Here is a 22,871-nt window from a genome sequence, read left to right on the forward strand (position 1 = left end):
AAAGGAAAGCCTAGATAGACGGAGTCGCGGCGGGAGCGATGGGCGGGACAAGGGGCGGGGCCAGGCCGTGGGCGGGGTGGGCGGGGCCGCGGCTGGCGTGGGCGGGAGCGAGAGTCCGGAACCGGCGGGAGTCTGGGACTGGGCTAGGGGAGGACAGCCCTGGGCCGGGTCCGGCACCTCGCCAGGCCTCTGCCCTGCCGGGAGCCTGTGGACACTATCATTCTCTCCTCACGTGACAGGGGACTCGGTGACGTCGCCGTTTGGAGGCTTGGGGGTGCGTTCTGGGCTTTGGAAGTAAAGGAAGCGGAACGCAGTAGGAATGGGAGCCCCAAGGCGGACAGCCGCCCTGAGGAGCCGCACGAATCCGCTGCTACCTTCCTCCACACCCACTCACGGGCGACTCCTGGCAGAGGGTTCTGGCGACCCCTGCACTCCCCGCTCTGTTAGTGTGAGCGTCTGGCATCCTGAGCGCCCCAGCCAGCCTAGCCATCCTGATTTCTGTATCAGAGGATGTGGCAAGACCCAAGCATGTGGGGCACCTTGCGTCAGAGGAAGTGGCTTTCTTGTTGCAGCAAAAATTCCAGCACCCATATCAGTAAGTGCTTGGGGGAATGTGACCAAACTTTTATTTTTATTCCACTCCCAGAGTTCATTATGAACCATAAGATATTCAACACAATTATCCTGAAGTTTAAATATAAATTTTAAAACATATTGTGATCTATTGTGTGCAAGTCAACTCTGCCACCCAAGGAAGTGGGAAGTTTAGATTCATTTATTTACTTTCTATGTGCCAAGCACAAGGTAGCCAAGATGACTGTTCTCTTGGAGCTTTCATTATAGTGAGGGATACATATTTAACCAAGAATATATTAGACAGTAGTAAATCCTATTCAGAGAAAATAAGATTATGTGCTAGAGGGTAACTGAGGTGCTGCTTCTATTGGGTGGTCTGGTCTGGGAAAGCCTCCAGGGTAATGTAGGTAAACTATAAGTAGTTACTGCTGCCATTGTGCCTAGAGTGTTCCTTTTTGGGGATGAGCTCCCAACTTCGAGGCCAAAACAACCAGTTATTAGCTGCATCTGTTTCCACAACTATTTTAGTTTACATAGTAAGTGCTCTGGAAATGGTAGCTATTATTTGGATGATGATAGTAGGTTATGCAATAACCCTTGCTTTGCCAACTGTTTGCTAGGCACTGTGCCAGACCTGGTGATACAGAGAAGAGATACAGTCTCTGCTCATACAGGGAAAGCAGATGTACATACAGTTACGATAAAAACGTAAATGCTGATGGAGGGTTGGGGGGAGGGGAGGGTCCCAGATTGTTAGAGTCCAAAGGTATGAAAAATTCTCTGGGTGGGGCTCCTCAGGCTTAAAAAAGGCACAGGGCAGTGTTAAGAGAAGTGACTCACATACTAAGATTTGTTTTCATCATAGTGATGTTTTTGTGTGTGGGCATGCTAATCATACTTTCTAAGTTCTCCTCTGAACAAGGACTTGTAGTAAGATTACTGGAAAAATTTCTTAGCCACTCTGGAAAACTCTGTGAAGCTACTATAATTTAATCTGTAAACTAATTTGACTCCAAGCTATGCCCCACCACTTACTGACATTGTCTATTGGCAGTTTAACCACACTCTTGCCCTGTTATTTTTCTTAGGTTAGAATTAGGAGGAAAATGAGTCCCATCCTAATGTAACCCTATCTCTGGCAAAAATTGTAAAAGTTAAAGGTTGACTAAAGGCCATATGTTTCAAGGTGGAACAAGGTAGAGCATGTTTCTTTGTAAAAGTAGAGAATGTTCCCATATACTTAATATGCAGACAAAGTCAAAGGAACACCAACTGTCCTGCCTGACTCTTGTAGGTAGTTGAGTTTCACCTCTGTACTACACTGAAGGAAGATGTAGTAGCCAGGAGAAGAGTGGAGAGTGGCAGGAACTCGAGAAGCAGAGCAGCAGATGACTGATGCTGAAGGGTGGCAAGATAACCTATCTAGTCATTAAAGGATACTTTACACAGGATACTGATAGCCTGCTAGCTTCTAACCTTAAACTACAGTGGGCTAAGCCCCACTGTAGAGGGAAAAGCAAGAAGTGCCATGAGAAAGGAGGAGGGGCCAGGGAGGCATCCCAGGGAGAGACCAGAATGTGGAAAAGGGAGAGTTGCAGAGAGGGTGGAGGCTTTATCAGAAAAAAATGTCTTCTGACAGCTGGCAGGGTTGGGGAGAACTTGAAGTCCTTAGAATTAACTCCTGATTGACAGGAAGGAAGGGTTTGCAGGGGTTTTCAGAGGGCTCTGACTGTTGACTGATTGATAGTCTCTTCTGTCCTTACTGCTTTGGACGGACTGAAGGAAAAGGTGAAGGGATTGGCAATGGCCATTTGGAAGAACAACAGTACATTAGGTTGTCTCCTCTCTCACTAGGCTGTGAACTCCTAAAGCTTAGACCGTGTGTTATTGATAAATATTTGTGACCTGTTAGACATAGTGGTGTGGAGCTAGATTGCACAAAGTATTGAAGAAGCGTTTGGGCACCTTCCTACAGCCACACAGCAAAGCTTCTTGTCCACCTTCTGCTGGAAATAAAAGAGCAATGTGTCCCTAGTTATAATTGTAGCTAGGTAAAAATTCTTATGCATGTGGGAGGAGATATATAAAATTTACCTTCTGCTGGAAATAAAAGAGTAATGTGTCCCTGGTTATAATTGTAGCTAGGTAAAAATTCTTATGCATGTGGGAGGAGATATATAAAATTTGAAATTAATGTTAGGAAGGTAGGATGATGTTTTTAAAACAATTCTTATAAAGCTTTCTTGTTAAATTTGATTTTCTTTTCAGAAAAAATAAATAGAAAGAGGTATTGGAGTACAGGAAACTCTGCTGATCAGGGCAGTGCTATCAACCTGCTGTGTGAGTGGGGCTGATAATCTCTCCACTGCTCTTCTTTATCATGTTTAATGTGGGTACTCCTCCCTATCATATCCTCCAACCTGGAAAGAAAGCAAAGTATTGGGCTGGCCAAAAAGTTCATTCAGGTTTTCCCATAAGATCTTACGAAAAACCTGAACGAATTTTTTGGCCAACCCAATAGAATACGTGGGAGTAAAAATGAAAACAAAACAGCTTTTAAAATGCTAAAACGATGAATAGTTCTCAGAGGGGCTTTGGAGCAGTAAGTTCTGACACTTCTTTTCTCAAATAAAGCACTCTTCCTGAAAGTTTACTGCTTACACTGAAAGAGACTGTTTAGTAAGTTTCACAAATTATGACTTTTTTGGGGGAAAAATTTACTCATAAATGGTTAAAGGATTAGATTTTAAAGCATGATATAATAAAGACCAAAAGCCAATTTGGAATTGCTTAAAGGATGTTGAGTTAAGTTAACCAATTTTTTTCTGCTTTTAGTTAAGCATAAAAGGCCTGATGCTCTAAAGGAAAAAAATTAAGATTTTTACAGAGTGGGCAGTGAATATCAATTTGTGAAGCTTCATATCTGTGTGTGTGTGTGTGTGTGTGTGTATGTATGTATGTGTGTGTGTGTGTGTGTGTGTATATATATATATATATATATATATAGAGAGAGAGAGAGAGAGAGAGAGAGAAAGAGATTGTCATAGAGAGGAAGGAGGGGAAAGGTAAAGAGAGAAACCAGAGAGCAAAGAAGTCATAGGAGCTGGGAAAGGGAAGAAGAAAGAAAAAGGGGAAAAAAAAGAAGTGTTTTGGAGAGGAACCAATCTGAATGCCTGCCTTGCCCAGACTCCTCCTAAGGAAAACTGACCACATGGCCCTGCCACTCTTGCCATCAGTGGTTGCACAGGACTGGGTGTCTGGCTCAAAGGCAATCACCCTACAGACTGCCTAACAGCTTGTGGGGGCCTGGTACACAATGCCTTATTATTGGATCTTCTTTTGGTGGCTGGAATGGAAGAAAACATATTCAGACAGCAGTTCACAGTAGGGGTAGAAGCTGAAAGATGGTCAGGTAAGGTAGTAAGCAGAAGCCATGAGACAGCCAGGAGAAGAGTGGAGAGTGACAGGAACTCTAGAAGCAGAGCAGCAGATGACTGATGCTGAAGGGTGCAAGATAACCTATCTAGTCATTAAAGGATACTTTACACAGGATACTAATAGCCTGCTAGCTCCCAAACTTAAATTCTTTGAGGCCTAATGCCAGGGTGGACTAAAGCTGGGTGGTGAGAGAAGTCCTCCCAGGTACAGGCAATCAATTTTCTGAGAATTTAAAGATGGTGACAATGATAATAATAATATTAACCTGCTTGCTATTATCACCAAGATCTGGCTGTTCCAAGCAATGTTAGTGATACAGTACTCTTAGACAAATCTTGATGCTGGTCTAAATCGTAAACAATTGCTGCAGTCACTGTTGAGTTTTAATAATGTATATACCTTAGCTGCAGATTGGCACATTTTAATTACTTATCCCTTATTTTTAAAAAGGTCTTCTACATAGAAGTTAATTTGGAGAATTCTCCATTATATAATCAGCTCTCTCTGTATATAGACCTCATTTATTTCAAAAGTGAATTGGTTGTGGTTCAAGCTGTCTTCTAGCACAGTTTCTGTCTCCAACTCCTGAGGTAATAATTCCTGCATTTAAACAACAGATTTGAAGTAAGCAACAATAGCTCAATGATTATAAAGTTAAAGTAACAACTCAAGGTACTTTATTACGAGTGACCACTTGGAATTTTTGTGTTTAAAATTTAAAACATGTATGTACTATCGTGTCATCTGCAAACAGTGATGGTTTTACTTCTTCCTTTCCTATATAGATTCCTTTTATTTCTTTTTCTTCTCTGATTGCTGTGGCTAAAACTTCCAAAACTATGTTGAATAAAAATGGCGAGAGTGGGCATCCTTGTCTTATTTCTGATCTTAGAGGAAATGCTTTCAGCTTTTCACTGTTGAAAAGCTGTGAGGTTTTCATATATGGAATTTATTTTGTTGAGGTGTGTTCCCTCTATGCCTGCTTTCTGAGGAGTTTTTATCATAAAAGGGTGTTGAATTTTGTCAAAAGCTTTTTATGCATCTATTGAGATGAACATATGGTTTTTATTCTTCAGTTTGTTAATGTGATGTATCACATTGATTGATTTGCAGATACTGAAGAATTCTTGCATTCCTGGGATAAATCCCACTTGATCATGATGTATAATCTTTTTGGTATAAAGAAATAAAATATTTATTTAATAAAGAAATAAAATGAATCCAAATAGGAAAGGAAGAAGTAAAACTGTCACTGTTTGCAGATGACATGATACTATACATAGAAAATCCTAAGATGCCACCAGAAAACTACTAGAGCTCATCAGTGAATTCAGTTAAGTTGCAGGATAGAAAATTAATATACCGTGTTTTCTATACACTAACAACAACATATCAGAAAGAGGAATTAAGGAAACAGTCCCATTTACCATCGCACCAAAGAAAATAAAATACCTAGAAGTAAACCTACCTAAGGAGGCAAAAGACCTGTACTCTGAAAACTATAAGACAGTGATGAAAGAAATTGAAGACGACACAAACAGATGGAAAGATACACTGTATTCTTGGATTGGAAGAATCAGTATTGTCAAAATGACCATACTAACCAAGGCAATGTACAGATTTAATGCAATTCTTATCAAAATACCAATGACATTATTTACAGAACTAGTACAAAAAACTTTAAAATTTGTATGGAGACCCAAAGACCCCAAATAGCCAAAGCAATCTTGAGAAAGGACAATGGAGCTGGAGGAATCAGGCTCCCTGACTGCAGACTATACTACAAATCTATAATAATCAAACAGTGTGGTACTGGCACAAAAACAACAGCTACATAGATCAATAGAACAGGATAGAGAGGCCAGAGATAAACACACACACTTATGGTCAGTTAATCTACGACAAAGGAGGCAAGAATATACAGTGGAGAAAAGATAGTCTCTTCAATAAGTGGTGCTGGGAAAACTGGACAGCTATATGTAAAAGAATGAAATTAGAACATTCTCTAACACCTTATACAAAACTAAACTCAAAGTGGATTAAAGACCTAAATGCAAGACTGGATACTACAAAACTCCTAGAGGAAAACATAGGCAGACACTCTGACATAAATGTGGCAATATTTTTTGGGGACCCACCTCCTAAAGTAAAGGAAATAAAAGCAAAAATAAACAAATGGGACCTAATTAAACTTAAAAGCTTTTGCACAGCAAAGGAAATCATCGACAAAATGAAAAGACAACCTACTGAATGAGAGAAAATATTTGCAAATGATATGACCTATAAGGGATTAATATCCAGCATATATAAACAGCTCATAGAACTCAACATAAAAGAAAACAAACAAACAACCCAATTAAAAAATGGGCAGAAGAACTGAAGAGACATTTTTCTAAAGAGGAAATGCAGATGGCCAACAGGCACATGAAAAGATGCTCAACGTCACTAATCATCAGGGAGATGCAAATCAAAACCACAAAGAGATGTCACCTCACACTTGTCAGAATGGCTATTATCAAAAAGAACACAAATAACCAATGTTGGCAAGGATGTGGAGAAAAGGGAATCCTTGTACACTGTTGTTGGGAATGTAAATTGGTGCAGCCACTGTGGAAAACAGTATGGAGGTTTCTCAAAAAACTTAAAAATAGAACTTCCATAGGACCCAGCAGTTCCACTCCTGGGTATATATCCCCAAATCCCCAAAACAGTAATTTGAAAAGATACATGCACCCCAATGTTCATAGCAGCATTACTTACAATTGTCAAGGTATGGAAGCAACCTAAGTGTCCATCAACAGGTGACTGGATAAAGATGAGGTATATATGTACGGTGGAATACTACTGAGCCATAAAAAATAATGAAAGTTTACCATTTGCAGCAACATGGATGGACTTGGACGGTATTATGCTAAGCGAAATAAGCTAGACAGAGAAAGACAAATATTGTATGATATCACTTATATGTGGAATCTAAAAAATACAACAAACTAGTGAATATAACAAAAAAGGAAGCAGACTCACAGATATAGAGAACAAACTAGTGGTTACCAGTGTGTGTGGGGAGGGGCAGTATAGGAGTGAGGGAGTGGGAAGTACAACTATTGCGTGTAAGATAGGCTCAAGGATGTATTGTACACATGGGGAATATAGCCAATATTTTGTTATAACTGTAAATGGAAAGTAACCTTTAAAAATTGTATACAAATAAAAAATTTAAAACATGTCTACACTGAAAACTATAAAGCATTGCTAAAAGAAATTAAAGAAGATACAAATTAATGGAAAGACATTCCATTTTCATGGGTTGGAAGACTTAAGATGTCAATACTACCCAAAGCAATTTATAGATGCAGTGCAATTCCTAACAAAATCCCAAAGTTATTTTTTTCAGAAATGAAAAAATCCATCCTAAAATTCATATGGAATTCTAAGGGACGTTGATTAGACAAAATAATCTTGAAAAAGAAGGACAAAGTTGGAGGTCTTATTTATTTATTTTATTTCAAAACATGTTAAAAACCTATAGTTATCAAAATAGTGTGTTACTGGCAAAGACAGACAAATAGACCAATGGAATAGAATAGACAACACAGAAAAAACCGTTACATATATTGTCAAATAATCTTTGACAAGGGTGCCAAGGCTGCTTGATGAGGAAAGATAGTCTCTTCAACAAGTGGTGTAGGGAAAATTGGACATCCACATGCAAAAGGATGAAGTTGGACTCTTACCTTAGACTATATACAAAAAAAAGTAAAAAGTAAAAAGAAGCTTTTTTAAAAAATGAACTGCTATGAAAGCTTCCTTGACCAAAATCTAGCCCATAAACCTCCGTAAGATTACCTGTCAAGGGCAAATGCAAATGCTAAAAGTCTTTTCCACAAATATTAGTAAAAAATCTTTAGTGATCTGAGTGGGTAACCTTAACTTGTTCCATCTGCCAGAAACACAATTTGGATCCAACTGTTCTTTTATAAACTAGTGAGTTTTGTGTTCTCGTACATGTCTTATGGCCAAAATTTGCAAATGAAAACGGTAAGGTTTCTCTTTGCGTCTGTATCTTTATGTATGTCTGTGTATGTATGCTATGTATATGTGATACTTTTCTACCTTCAGATGGTATTGCCAAAAGTAACTTGTAAAAGAGCTCTATTTAATTTGCTTTAAAAAAGTGCTTATATAAATTAAGACTAATCAAATGGGCTTATGTTGTCTCTATTACATATTTAGTTATAAAATTATGAATTCATAATCTAAGAACAAAAATATAATAAAAAGAAATTGTTTAGTGTTTGTAAAACACAGAAGTAAACAGAGAGAGAGAGAGAAAAGCCACATGTTTAACTTTTTAGATACTTTGTTTCCGTGATGTTTGTGGTTTTTTATATATATATTCATTTTATATATGTGATTCATTTTCAACGAGGATTGTTTTATAAAATATGTCTGCTTAAATGTAGTTTCCAAAATATTTTTGGTAACTTGAATCCTTAAAGTTACAATAAATTAAATTAAATGATGATATTCATTGAATATCTAGGTCATTTCCAAGTAAGATAAAATACTGAAACAGTAAATGCTAAACATATCTAATTTTAGCTTCTTATTACAGAGAGAGAAGAGATAGTTAGGTCTGTTAATAACATATTCTTTTAGCCACACTGAAAAAAAAAAGTCTATTAAGAAATTCATATGCATCTAGAAATTATGAAATGATGTATTTATAAATTTGCCAATCTACTGCAGAAGTTAGTATGTGACAAACAGTTCACAATTGCCTGATTCTTAGTTTTCACTGAAAATTAGCATTACTAAGAGTTGAAAATTTAGATCAACACATGTAACTAAAAGTACTAGAAATAATAATAACAAAAACTATGCATGCAAGTATACAAGTAAAGTAGGATATGATTTTGATTAAAAAAAAAGATATGAGGTATAAAGTTGTGTTTTTGTTAAGGAAAATAGAAAGAAATTTTGTCCTAGTTTCGAGGTTATTTAAAGTTGGTTCAGAATTTTTTTAAAAAGAGGAGAATAAAGGACAAAAACTAAATGGATATAGAAAGTTGGGAAGAAGAGAAGGAAGGAGAGAGAAAATTTTGTCTTATGTAATCAAGCTGGCTAAAAATTAAATGAAATTATTATAAGGATTTAAAAAATAAGCTTCACAATCAATAGTGTCCCTATGCAAAACTAAAATTTAATTTTATTTCTCTGTTAAAATGACAAAGTTTTCTTGAATTATTGGTCTGCTCTTAATAAGAGACTATAAAACTTTCTTTACCTTTTAAGTAATCCTACCTAGGATACCATGTTTTGTTTTTTTGATTTTTTTGGTCTTATCTATTTTCTGTGCTTTATTGTTGTCTTTAACAGGGCTTTGATTACTTAACAAAAACTGAATTTTCTCAATATTAAAAGAGCTAAGGATTTTTGTTCATTTGTTTTTAACAGCTACGTAATGTTCTGTATTTGCCTTCAAAATCTTTAGTTGTCACTTTGGTTAATCATGTCACAATTACCTGTGATCCTATTTAATCCTGTGTTTTAAACCTTTGACATTTTTGACAAACTTCCCCAAATCAAGTTCTAAATGAAGTCTGTTGACCTTGAACTAACTTTGGGAATTTTTTTGGAGAGCCCCAGAATATCTCAAGAGATTTGTTCTCTCTCCTTATAAAAAGAGAGATATTAAACTGTTAAGGCTTATTTGATATGTCAAATTACATGGGAAGCATAGTCAAGTAAGAAGTGATGTTTGGCCTTTCTGGGTTATATTTGTGTGGATATATATTATTAATGTAAGTGTTCCAGAAATTGCATGGAATTCTTAGCAATCTGAAATGTCCTGGTATAATGTTATAGTCAAATTCCAGTTATCATCTTAAAATGTATGTCACATAAATAACAAAATTTTCTTGTCTATTGTATATAAATGAACTCTTATTAGATCCTTAACCGTGGCTATTTTTAAGTCTTTTGTCATTCACAGTTATTGTTTTACTCTGATGCTTTCCCGAAAGCTTTTGCAAGCAGCTATGATCCAAAATTGCTTGTCCTCAAAGAGATTAATGGAAAGGAACCTGACAAATACTCTAGAATACAGAATTCTGATAACTTTTAATATCACACCATTATACTGGGTATGAATTTTCAGAACTCTAATGGAAAAATTGGTGGATTCATAAAACTGCAAACCCAATATTAAACATAATAACAATTAATTACATGGCACTGAATGAACTGATGAGGATGATTATAATTTTTATGAGTTTTTATTTGGAACATTGCTGGTTCTTTAATATTTTGTTTTTCAGATTTAAGAAAATGTTTTCCTCTTTTCTCTTCGCTATCTCTAACTTACAGCAACTTGGTAAGTTAGGAAAACGTGTGGACAAAGGTGAAACAATGACTTTTTCTCCCTACCTGATCCCTCCAGAAATTGGAAAAGCTCACTGAATATTCTTATTTTTGTGACAGTGTAATTATTTTTATAAATTCAGTAAGAATCTGTTCTCCTCATAACAGGACACAATTGGAAGCATTGGTTATATTACTGAGGCTTTGACTGGAATGTCATATTTGAGAATGATGCATAGAATCAGATCTGACCAGATAGCTTTAAGGAAGTAAGGTTGACTTTAATGAGCTAATACAGACCACTTTGAAAAACCAACTTGTGTCTTGCTTATAGTGTTCTCACCTCACAGTGAGTAAGGGAGATCGCTACCTGGCAGGCCCAGGAACCTCAGAATATTTTTGGGACCTTAAGAAGAGAGGAATTCACCCAAATCCATAGGTGTTACAGGCGAAGTCTTGTGACTCCTTGGCTTCCTAGCCTTGAGATGCTTTTAAAAGCCCAAATCTGAGGTTCCTTATGAAAAGTTCCAGCAAAGCAAACTCAAAAGACCCTTGGTCAGTCATGATTCTTGCTGCACTTACATAAGTAATCAGGCCAAATTTAATGAGATTAGACTTATTTTGAAAACAAATTTGTCTTACTGTAGACAGAAAAATTATCAGTGCTAGAAAAAGTGGCACACTCTTGTGGATATTAGATTCTAGCCCTGTTCATTGTCTTTGAGATTTTATTATTTACCTGTAAACTGTACTGGATCCTGAATTCTTCAAGCTTCCTCCAACACCTGGCTACAGCTCTCCAAATTATTGTTTTCAATTTTTCTCCCAACCTTCTACACTGGAATCACTAAGAACTACAACTGCCCTTTTTCCAAAGCACTGCAAGTTGCAGCTGGATGAATTGATATGAACTTCAGAGAAATCACCACAACAAATGTGATATATGGACATCCTTCATGCCTGCTGCTATGTAGGCCACTCAGAAAGTTTGCCAGAACACCCAACACCAACATTATAGGCATTCAAACTACAAACCAGGAAATTCATCAAAGACTGCCACTGCCATCCTCACTCCACCATCAAATGAAACCCATATCTAGATAGAGTCTTTACTGGCTGCCCTCCAGACTAAAAAATTTAGTTCATAATTCGCTCCTATCATTAAAATTTGTTTTTAAAAACATTTCCATATGCCTCATTAAATACCTGATTGCTTGCACGTACAGAGGCCAAATTTAGGTGGAGGCCCATCTGCAACACTGACTCCTTAAGTGAAACACAACTGTTTAACTGGACTGACCTATTCCCAAGACTAAGAGACTGATTAAGATATGGGACAATGTAATTAGATTTGTTCTTTTCTGCTTGTTCCAATTTATGGTTTTCTTCTCCTTGGCTTGATCTCTTATCTCACAACATCTAACTCAAGTCTTTCTGCCGTGACTAACTCAGCCTTTAACATGTGAAACTTTCCAGGACTTCCCTGGTGGCACAGTGGTTAAGAATCCACCTGCCAAAGCAGGAAACGTGTGTTCGATCCCTGGTCCGGGAAGATCCCACATGCCGCAGAGCAACTAAGCCCGTGCACCACAACTACTGAGCCTGCACTCTAGAACACGTGAGCCACAACTACTGAGCCTGCGTGCCACAACCACTGAAGCCCGTGTGCCTAGAGCCCATGCTCTGCAACAAGAGAAGCCACTGCAATGAGAAGCCTGCGCACTGCAATGAAGAGTAGCGCCCGTTCACCGCAACTAGAGAAAGCCTGTGTGCAGCAATGAAGACCCAACGCAGCCAAAAATAAATTTATTTAAAAAAATATATGTATGAAATTTTCCGAAGATAAAGTTTCAAATGGGAAACTGAAGGAAACCAGAATGTCACCTCAAAATATGCCTCTTTCTTTGACATAAAAATTATTTTGAGCTGAAGGCAATTAAGAAACATCAAAGTCAGAAAAACCTGCCTCTTTCTTCCTAAAGGCAGTATATAAATTCTCCTTTTGCTGGAGACAGACTCTTATCTCAGAGATGGCACCAGAGAAACCTGCAAGCAAACTTTACTCCATTAGTTTCCTCACATATATTTACCTTCCCACAGCTCACCACTCTTGGAAGCCTAAAACAACTTTCCTCTGTCCTGCCATTTCTGTACTAATTTATTTCTCCTTGTTGAAGATGCTATGTAAGCCACAGTTCTAAGCGAGTATCCATCTTCCATCCAGCCAGGTGCCTCGGGGAAGCTGACCTTACCTCCAGCTCCAGAGATAGTCCTAATTGGTCCAAGATAATCCAGCATTACCTGGGAACTTATTAGAAATGCAGATTATCAGGCCCCACGCCAGACCTACTGAATCAGAAACTGGGGATTGGACCCTGCGATAATATGTTTTAATAAGTCTTCCAGGGGATTCTGATGCTACAGACTAAAATAAAACCATGCCATTAATCGGGATTGGTTCAGGGACAGGCATTTGATCTAACTCTTTCTAATGAGACGTGACATCCACTAGGGCAACTTCCGGGAAAAGTGTCCTTGCTCCTAAGTGAAAACCAAAAGGAGTCATTTTTTCATCTTCCTCTGAGAATTGTGCCTGGCTGCTTGGAAATATTGCAGTCATGTTTATAAAAGACCAGGAATGACATCACACCAAGAGTGGCAGAGCAGAAAGATGGGAAAAAAATCTGGATTCTTAATAACATGATTGAACTACAACCCATCCTGAAACTTATTCTACCTCTAGACTTCCTGCTGAGTCAAGAAATACCCATATTGTTAAAGATAATTTGGATCAGGGTTTCTGTTACTTGCTGTCAAAAGTCTGATAAATTAGACTTACTAATAGTTTACTTTGGATTTAAAAATTTTTATTCATTAGTGAAAATGACACAAGATTTATTTTATTTTATTTTTGCTAGCATTGATAGGATAAACTTCTTAATAAAGTAAATTGGGAAGCTTGTCCTAATTTTTATTATCTGAATAATTTAAATAGCTCAGGAATTATCTGTTCTTTAAGATATGTTGGACTTTCTGGTAAAACAGTCTGGAACTAATGCTTGTTTTGAAGTTAGAACTTTTGGTACGTTTTCAAGTTCTCTGATTATTTGGCTAATTTTCTCTCTTCAAGAGTCAATATTAGTAATTTATATCTTCCAAAGTGTGTCTATTTCATGTAGATTTTCTAAGTTATTGGCGTATGTTGGAAATTTTATAATTTAAATCTATTTTTGGTTATATTCCCTTTCTCATTGTATGTGTTTTTATTTCCTCTCCCTTTTTCTTGGTTCTACTTACTAATGATTTTTATGTTGTAGTTTTCAAAGATAAAACAAGAACAAAACTATTGTTTTATTTATCAGGTCTATGCAGTTTTGCTATGCTTTCTAGTTCATTAATTTCTACTTTTATTTTACTTAGTTTCTTTCTCCTATTCTCTGTTGGTTTATTTTGATGTTCTCTTTTTAGTTTCTTGAATTGAATGCTTAAATCATTTACTTTGTCTTCTATGTGTTAATCAGGTCACTAAAAATTCTGAATTTTTCTTTCAGTTAAGCTTTGGTGGTATCCCATTAGTTCTGAAATGTAGTGTGTTTTTAAATTTCTAAACATTCTGTATTTTAGCACTGATTTCTACTTTAACCCAAGAGTTATTAGAAAACTGTTTTATAATGTTCATGGGATTAGATTGGGTTTGCTACCTTTTTCTTATTAATTTCTTGTTTTCTTGCAATATGATCTGTACCTTTGGAAGCATACTGAGATTTTATTTGCAACCTAGACCTTGATAAGTGTTTATCAATGCTTCATGGCCATTTAAAAAGAATGAATAGTCTCTGTTTAAAGACTATGACAAATATTTGCCTATGTATACCTGTCTTTCTGTCTGTCCATCAATCTATTATTGTTTCCCCATTCCTCCCTATCTACTAAAGCTTATTAATGTCTTCCTTCTTTTCCTTACTCTTTCTCTTTCTACAGCATCAATCTCTGCTTCTCCACTGCTCATTGTATTAGCATACAAACATGCCCTCGTACAGTTCTGTCTAATAGGGATATAAGGTGAGCCACATATGTAATTTAAAATTTTATGATAGACACCTTAAAAAAGTGAAAAGAAAAACTAATTGTAATATATTTTATTTAACCCAATATATATAAAATATTATCATTTTAACATGCAATCAACATAAAAATTATTAACAAGATATTTTATACTTTTTTGTACTAAGTTTTAAAAATCTGATACATTATTTACACTTATAGCACATCTCAGTTTGCAATAGTCACATTTCAAGTGTTCAACAACTACCTGTGACTAGGGGTTCCCATATTAGACAGCTCAGTTTAAAAGTCCTACCTTGATTCAACATTTCCTCCTGCTACAACTCACTTCTCTGTTCCTTTCTCTTTTTGTTCCTCTACCCATTAAAACTCATCTCGTTAAATCCAATAGAATTAGTGTTTGACAGAACTGACTACTTTTTGGGGAAACACTTCTTACTCTGCTTCCGTAACACCAAACTCTCCTGATTTTTTTCGCTTCTCTCACTGGTTAATCTGTCTCCTTTACTGACTCCTCATCTTTTCCCTGATTTCTAAGTGTTGGAGCTTCACAGGCACATTCCTTGACCCTTTTATCTAACTACAGTTTCTCTGTAAGTGATGTCATCTAGTCCTATGACCTTAAATAACAACCACATGCTGATGCCCATTTTTATCTTAAGCCAACCTCAAGATTTGCATTGCCATCTATCTGCCATTTTGACCTCTGTCATAAACATATGAAATATGTCCAAGATGTAATTCATAATTCCCCACCTCCCCCACCAAACAAACTCATTTGATACAAGACTGAATATCCCCAGTTTTCCCCTTCTCTCTTAAGAGAAAGTCATCCTGAGTCCTCCTTTAACGCACCTCCAAAAGGACTCGACATCAAGTACAAGTGATTCTGCCTCCCAAGTATATCTTGTAATTGTTTATCTCTCTCCATCTTTACTCCTAGTCTCTGTATTCAGGTGTTCCAGTTATTAATTTATTTTCCTTTAGCTCCAAATCTACCTTTCTTTGTCCTACTTTATGACCCTCGAGCTATACTCTGCAAACCACATTTTTTTCTCTGCCAGATGTTGGGTTTGGCCAGTTGGGGGTGAAGAGTGTGCTGAAGGGATTCTCAAAGCTGGAGAAGGAGGCACTTATCTTGATTTTTTTTCTCCACATGACAGTGAATGAATCAGCATACAGCTGGCCCTGGTGGTATTCCTTGTGGTGGTGGATTGCTCCCATGGTTCCAGCTGGTAAATGTCCTCCAGAAGCTTTCTTCTTCATCCTAGCGGTGGGTGACATGTTTCTGAGCCTTCCCCCTTAGATGCCTGAATCTTAGCCTGGTACAGCCGTTCTCTACATTTTGAAGTTTCCTCCTTGTTTACCTTTCCCTTGGCCTTAAGAGTGATAGCTGTAGTCTGTGTTTGCCATCTCTGTTCCCATAAAATTCTCTTCCGCTCTTTTAGTAGCTAATCACCTTTTCACCAAGTGAACGATTCTTTATATTATGCTTCCTCTGTTTGAAGTGCTGTGTGGTTTCTGACTGAACCCTAACTGAAATAGAAATTGGTACTAGGAGTAGTTCTAGGAGAAAAACTCTCAAAGATTGCTTTCTGTTGTTGGTTTGGTCTGAGCCTCTTGCCAAGGGGAGATGCAGTGCTAGTTATACACGACATTCAGCAGCATCACAATCAAATAACCACACGTGTTGACTGTGATGAAGTGCATGTGCTTTGGGGGCTCAAGTGCCTGCTGCACCTGACTCAAGTGGCAGTAGTGATCACTGTAAGGACCTTGCTGCAGGTTAGATACTTCTGAGTACAGTGAGTCCTTACAGAAAGAAAATGAAAATCTCAGGACCTTAAACTCTTCGTTCAATTCTTGGTCTGAGGACCAGAGAGCTTCCACAGCAGCCCTAAAATGATCTTTTTTTTTTTTATAGTCACAGGGCCGATATTATTGAAAATCAAATGCAAAATTTAATTGTGCAGATTGCAGAATTACATCAGTTGAATTCACAGCCTTGCAAAGTGTTCCATGTGAACATTAGGTCATTAGTCAGAAAGGAATGACGTCCTAAAACTTGAAATGAGGAGTTTTGGCTGGACTCAAAAAAAGCTGAGAATATTGAGTCACTCTTAGTCCCCCTTGCCTGTACCTCTGTATCTGAGGAGTCTTTTTCTCCCTCAAAAACCTACAATTACCTCACCTGGAGCAGATACCCCACAAAAGAGAGGATGCCCATCCTCCTTAAAACCTACCCCAAACACTCCTATTGTCATTAGACCCATAACTAGGGTTAAGTTTCAGCATGTTCTGGTGGCCTGGAAGTGGTAGAAGTCCCTGAGTATAACTGGTGCTGAGTCCAGGTTCCCAGATTTGCCCCTTCTTCCAGGAACCACTATTTGCTCTGTAGAGTGAATATGGACTAAGATAAGCTCAATAAACACTTGGCTCCAGATTCTCAGCCAATGTCTTTCAACACCATGGCTTCAAAAACTATTTGAGAGGTAATTTTCAGGCTCTATCAATAGAAGCATTCTCCTTAAACACATATGGTAACTATTGTTCGATTCTGGACCTGTCAGCATTGTTTCTCTTTGATAGCTTTCAGACCACATGGGTGATACTTAGGTGGCATATAGATGTTGGTGGGAGAAATGAGGCATTGGCAGAGGCAGTTTCTCTTTCTCTGAGACTTTCTCCTGAACTTCCTGGGCACTGAGTCATCTTTAGCAAATGGCTGGGATTTAGCTGTTGAAATAAAGGATCTCTATGTTCCAAGCAGAAGGAAAGCAGTCCTTAGATACTGAGCTCAAGTGTCTCTGAACTAAATTCCTTCATTTTTCAGGAAGCCAGACAATTAAGGTTATATAAACAAAGTATTTACATGTATTATGCAGTCAATGACACTCTTTTCCAAGGGTCCTCGTGGGCAGATAGGTTTATTTTGCAATTAACAATCAAAACCTTTTGTGAAATTTAGATTTGTGGATTGGAAGCGCAGAATTTCATCTTATACCTCTGGTTTATTTTTTGTGTGTACCCACTAAGGTATGTAGTCAGTTATTGTCAATAAGTATTCAGCCTTCATTTCCATCTTGTGTTGGCTGGGAGTACAGTTCCACCGAAAACCAAACCGTGGGTTTGAGCCTAATGGACATCTGTCAATCCTGCGCTGTTCCATGGCCCTATCTCTGGGATCAACATCCTGGTCATAAAGGGAGCTGGGTAGGCTATATGGCTGATTCATATTAATAGAGGATAAGCAATAGAAAGTGCACATTTCTGATTGGAGGAGCTGGGAAGGAGTATCATTGGTGTTGTCTTTTTATATAAAAACAGGTTTGCTTAATATTTAAAGAGCTAAAGCTATTTACAAGTTAAAACTTATTCATATATCTCGTTTCTCTCCCCTTTTTCCTGTTCATTCATTCATTCATTGAATAAGCATTTCCCTCTCTAAGTGCAAGGCACTGTGCAAGGTATTGGTATATGGCCTCAATGAACTTATAGTATAATGTTCTCTTTCCTAATCTCTTCTCTACTTTTTCATCCCTTTGTCCTCCTCTTTCCCCTAAACATTTCTTCTTTCCCATCCCCTTTTTCTTTTATACATTATTATTCAAGCATATGATAAATTTCTTTTTTCTTTTTTTGCTTAAAGAAACAGCTAACTCAAATCAGGAAAGTCTGAGTAGTTCTTACAACAATGATGGGCTGCAATCCTGCATTTTACCTTTGTCACCAACAATACCTGCTAGTGGGGCAGTTGGAGACTTGGGGTAGTACAAGCAGTGAGACCCTTACCTTACTGAGATCAGTTCCATGATGATGGACTCTAAGCTCTAATCATGTGCTATTTCAAAGTCTATCTTTGTCCTCCTCCAGCATAAGTACAACCCCTACTTCCCTTAGAAATAATTTGAGTTTTAGGGGATTTTCTCTGCCCAGCTACCTTGCCCAAGCCTAGAAAATTTAGTCACACAGAGGCATGTCGCCCAATGAAGAGAGTTTGGAATTGCTCCATAAACACAATCTGTGAAAACATAAAGGTGTATGTTTACTCTTCATCTAGAATGGACTATGTAGGGTTGGGGACCCTGGTTTTGTGTCTTCTCATGATTGCATAGCACATGACCTGCTTTACTTGCCCAATAAAACTGTTGTAATTACTTAATAAATATTTACTGATAGCAATGAATAAAAATTAAGAATCTAGGCTGGTTATTTCAGTGGTCAAGGGGACAAATTCTGTGAGAACAAACTTTTCCACCTTCTCTTCCAAGCTGGAGTTTGTTTTTGTACTTCAGCTTTGGGTCCTCAACTGGAGCCAGAAACTGTGGGTCAAAGGATTATATAACCACTGATAATAAACAAGGCCAGAGATGGGAACTATGCATACCCCAGCCTGTTTTATAATAGGTGTTTAGTGAAGACATAATATATAGATTATCTTGGTCCATACTCACTCTGAAGAGCAAGTAGTGTTTCCCTGGAAGAAGGGGCAAATCTAGGAACCTGGGCTCAGCACCAGTTATAGGTAGAGAACTGCTGCCACTTCCAGGCCACCAGAACATGCTGAAAGTTAACCCTTGTTATGGGTCTAATGGCAATAGCGGGTGTTTGGGATAGGTTTTGAGGAGGATGGGCATCCTGTCTTTTGTGAGGTATCTGCTCCAGGTAAGGTAATTGTAAGGTTTTTGTGTATTGGGGAAGGCTCCTCAGATCCTCAGATACAGAAGAGCAAGCTCCTTTTAAAAAAAAAAAAATTGAGGTATAATTGACACATAGCATTATATTAGTTTCAGGTGTACAGTGTAATTATTTGATAATTGTATGTATTGCAAAATTGTCACCACAATAAGTCTAGTAAACATTGTCACTGGACATAGAGAATTTTTTTCTTGTGATGAGACTGCAAGCTATGTTTTTTTCTAGAATCTTATTAGTTTTAGATTTTACATTTAGGTCTGTGAGTTGATTTTGTATAAGGTGTGGAATATTGATCAAGATCTATATTTCTTATGTATGTGTATACATATACATATATATATATAATACATATATTATTTGCTTCTAAATGTTCAAATGTTCCAGCACCATTTGTTAAAAGTACCATAATTTCTCTGCTGAACTCTTTTGTAGCTTTGTCAATAATCCACTGACCATAAATACAAGGATTTATTTCTAGACTCTCAATTCTATTTCATTGATCTATATTCCTATCTTTTTGACATTATCATACTGTCTATAAGTCTTGAAATTAGGTGGTGTGAGATCTCCAACTCTGTTCTTTTTCTATTTGTGTGTGTGTGTGTGTGTGTGTGTTTAAACTATTCTGGTTCCTTTGGCTTTCCATATAAAATTTTAAATTAGCTTGTCTGTATCTATAAAAAAAAGTCCTGCTGGAATTTTGATGGTGATGGCCTTGACTCTATATGTTGGTTTGGGGAGAAACAATTTCTTAATAATACTGAATCTTCCAATTCATGAATACTGTATGTCTCTGCAATTTTTAAGATCTTCTTTTGTTTCTCTCATCAGTCTTTTGTAGTTTTTAGCATATAGATTCTGCACATATTTTGTTAGTTTATACCTAAGTACTTCACTTATTTTTGGTACTATTGTAGATGGTATTTTTAAAATTTCAAATTTCAATTGTTGTATTAGCAATAAGATTGATTTGTATATTGGTATGTATCCTGCTACCTTGCTAACTGATTTATTAGTTTTAGGATTTTTTTGTAGATTCTTTGAAATTTTCGACATGGGCAATTTTGTTATCTATAAATAAAAATATTTTTGTTTCATACCTTCTAATCTATTGGGTGGGGCAAAAAGTGCCTTCAGTTTTTAAGTAAAAATAAAAGACACATTTTTCATTTTCACCAAGAACTTTACTGAACAACATACTCACCCTTTTGTTCTACTACCTTCTGCCATTTTCCAGGCAACTTCATAATTCCATCTTCCCAAAACTTTTTATCTTTTTGAGCAAAGAACCGTTCCAGGTACCTTTAACAGTCGTCCAGGGAATTGAATTTTTTTCCATTAAGAGAATTTTGTAAAGACCTAAATAAGTGGAAATTCGAAGGTGCGATGTCTGGTGATTACGAAGGATGAATCAGAACTTCCCAGCCAAGCTGTAACAGTTTTTGCCTGGTCATCAAAGAAACATGAGGTGTTGCCGTTATCCTGATAGAAGATTATGTGTTTTCTGTTGACTAATTCTGGATGCTTTTTGTCGAGTACTGCTTTCGGTTGGTCTAATTGGGAGCAGTACTTGTTGGAATTAATTGTTTGGTTTTCTGGAAGGAGCTCATAATAGAGGACTCCCTTCCAATCCCACCATATGCACAACATCACGTTCTTTGGATGAAGACCGTCCTTTGGTGTGGTTCATTTCGCTTGCCCCACAATCTCTTCTGTTCCACATTATTGTACAGTACCCACTTTTCATCGTCCGTCACAATTTGTTTTAAAAAAAGAACGTTTTCATTATGTTTCAGTAGAAAATCGCATGTGGAAATATGGTCAAGAAGGTTTTTTTCGCTTAACTTATGTGGAACCCAAACATCAAAGCAATTCACATAACCAAGCTGGTGCAAATGACTTTCAAAGCTTGATTTGGATATTTTGAGAATGTCGGCTATCTCCCGCGTGGTATGACGTTGATTGTTCTCAATTATTGTTTCGATTTGATCACTATCAACTTCAACTGGTCTACCCGACTATGGAGCATCGTCCAGCAAGAAATCTCCAGCACGAAACTTTGCAAACCACTTTTGACACATTCGATCAGTCACAGCACCTTCGCCATACATTGCACAAATCTTCTTGTGCATTTCAGTTGCATTTTTACCCTTCTTGAAATAATAAAGCATAATATCCTGAAAATGTTGCTTTTTTTCTTCCATCTTCAATATTAAAATAGCTATACAGGGCTTCCCTGGTGGCGCAGTGGTTAAGAATCTGCCTGCCAATGCAGGGGACAGGGGTTTGAGCCTTGGTCCAGGAAGATCCCACATTGCTGTGGAGCAACTAAGCCCGTGTGCTGAGCCTGCGAGCCACAACTACTTAGCCCATGTGCCACAACTACTAAGCCCACGTGCCACAACTACTGAAACCCATGCACCTAGAGCCTGTGCTCCGCAACAAGAGAAGCCACCGCAGTGAGAAGCCCGTGCACTGCAACAAAGGTAGCCCCCGCTCACCACAACTAGAGAAAGCCCACACACAGCAACGAAGACCCAATGCAGCCAAAAATAAATAAAATAAATAAATTTTTAAAAAATGGCTCTACGAAAATTCACCAATTCTGATAAGTCTTTTTTTAAATGCACACTGGTATGACAGCTGTCACATACAATCTAATAAAATGGTTTCGAATGAAGTTAAAGACAACTAAGTGCTACCAGAACCATCTTACAGAAAAAAACCAAACGAACATTTTGGCCCACGCAGTATATGTCTTTTACCTCTTTTTATTGCATTATTATACTGGCTAGGACTTTCAGTACCATTTGACTAGGAGTAGTAAGAGAGGGCATTCCTTCCCTGTTCTCAATTTTAGGGGGAAAGCATTTAGTCTCATCATTAAGTGTGAAGTTCCCTGTAGGTTTTTCATAGATACCTCCTTTTAGATTAAGGAAGTTCCTTCTATTCCTAGTCTGCTGAGATTTTTTATTATAAATGGATATTGAATTTATTCTAATACTTTTTCTGCATCCAGTAAGATGTTTATGTGATTATTATTCTTTAGACTGTTGATATGGTAAATTACATCAATTGCTTTTCAAATGTTGAACACACCTTGCGTTCCTTGGAGCAACCCCACTTGGTTGTGACATATCCCTCTTATATACTGTTGAATTCAATTTGTTAATATTTTGAAATATTTTTGTATCTATGTTCATGAGGGATATTGGTTTGAAAGTTTCTTAATTGTAATGTCTTTATCAGGTTTTATCATTTAATGCCAACCTCATAAAATGAGTTGAGAAGTATTGCCTCCCCTTTTTGGGGAAGAGATTGTGTAGAATTGTTATTTCTTCTATCAGTGTTTGATAGACTTCACCATGTGGCCTGGAGTATCCTTTATGGAAGGCTTAAAACTACAAATTCAATTTCTTTAATAGAAATATATCTATTTCTTCCTGTGTGGGTTTGATAGTTTGTTTATCAAAGAATTGGTTCATTTCATCTACATTATCAAATTTATAGACATAGAGTTTTCCCTAGAATTCTGTTATTATCTTTTCAATGTCTGTGGGATCAGTAGTGATGTCCCTTCTTTCATTCCTGATGTTAGTAGCTCATGTTCTTTCTATTACTCTTGTTCAGTTTGACTAGAGGTTTATCAATTTTACTGAACATTTCAAAGCACCAGCTTTTGGTTTCATTAATTTTCTCTATTATTTGTTTTCTTTCTGTGAAAAATGCCT

At 37.2% G+C, this 22,871-nt stretch overlaps 1 long non-coding RNA gene across 1 annotated transcript; it reads left to right on the top strand.

Moving 5' to 3' along the window:
• The first annotated feature begins 43 nt into the window (after window positions 1–43).
• On the top strand, window positions 44–20,642 carry LOC113609203 (uncharacterized). Its single transcript, XR_003428555.1, has 3 exons — window positions 44–595; window positions 15,606–15,715; window positions 20,378–20,642. It is a non-coding gene; the product is annotated as an uncharacterized LOC113609203 (long non-coding RNA).
• The last annotated feature ends 2,229 nt before the right edge of the window (window positions 20,643–22,871 follow it).

The sequence above is a fragment of the Aethalodelphis obliquidens genome, unplaced genomic scaffold (genome assembly GCF_003676395.1).
Source record: "Aethalodelphis obliquidens isolate GAN/ISIS:26980383/991018 unplaced genomic scaffold, ASM367639v1 scaffold55, whole genome shotgun sequence".
In the NCBI taxonomy this organism is placed as follows: Eukaryota; Metazoa; Chordata; class Mammalia; order Artiodactyla; family Delphinidae; genus Aethalodelphis; species Aethalodelphis obliquidens.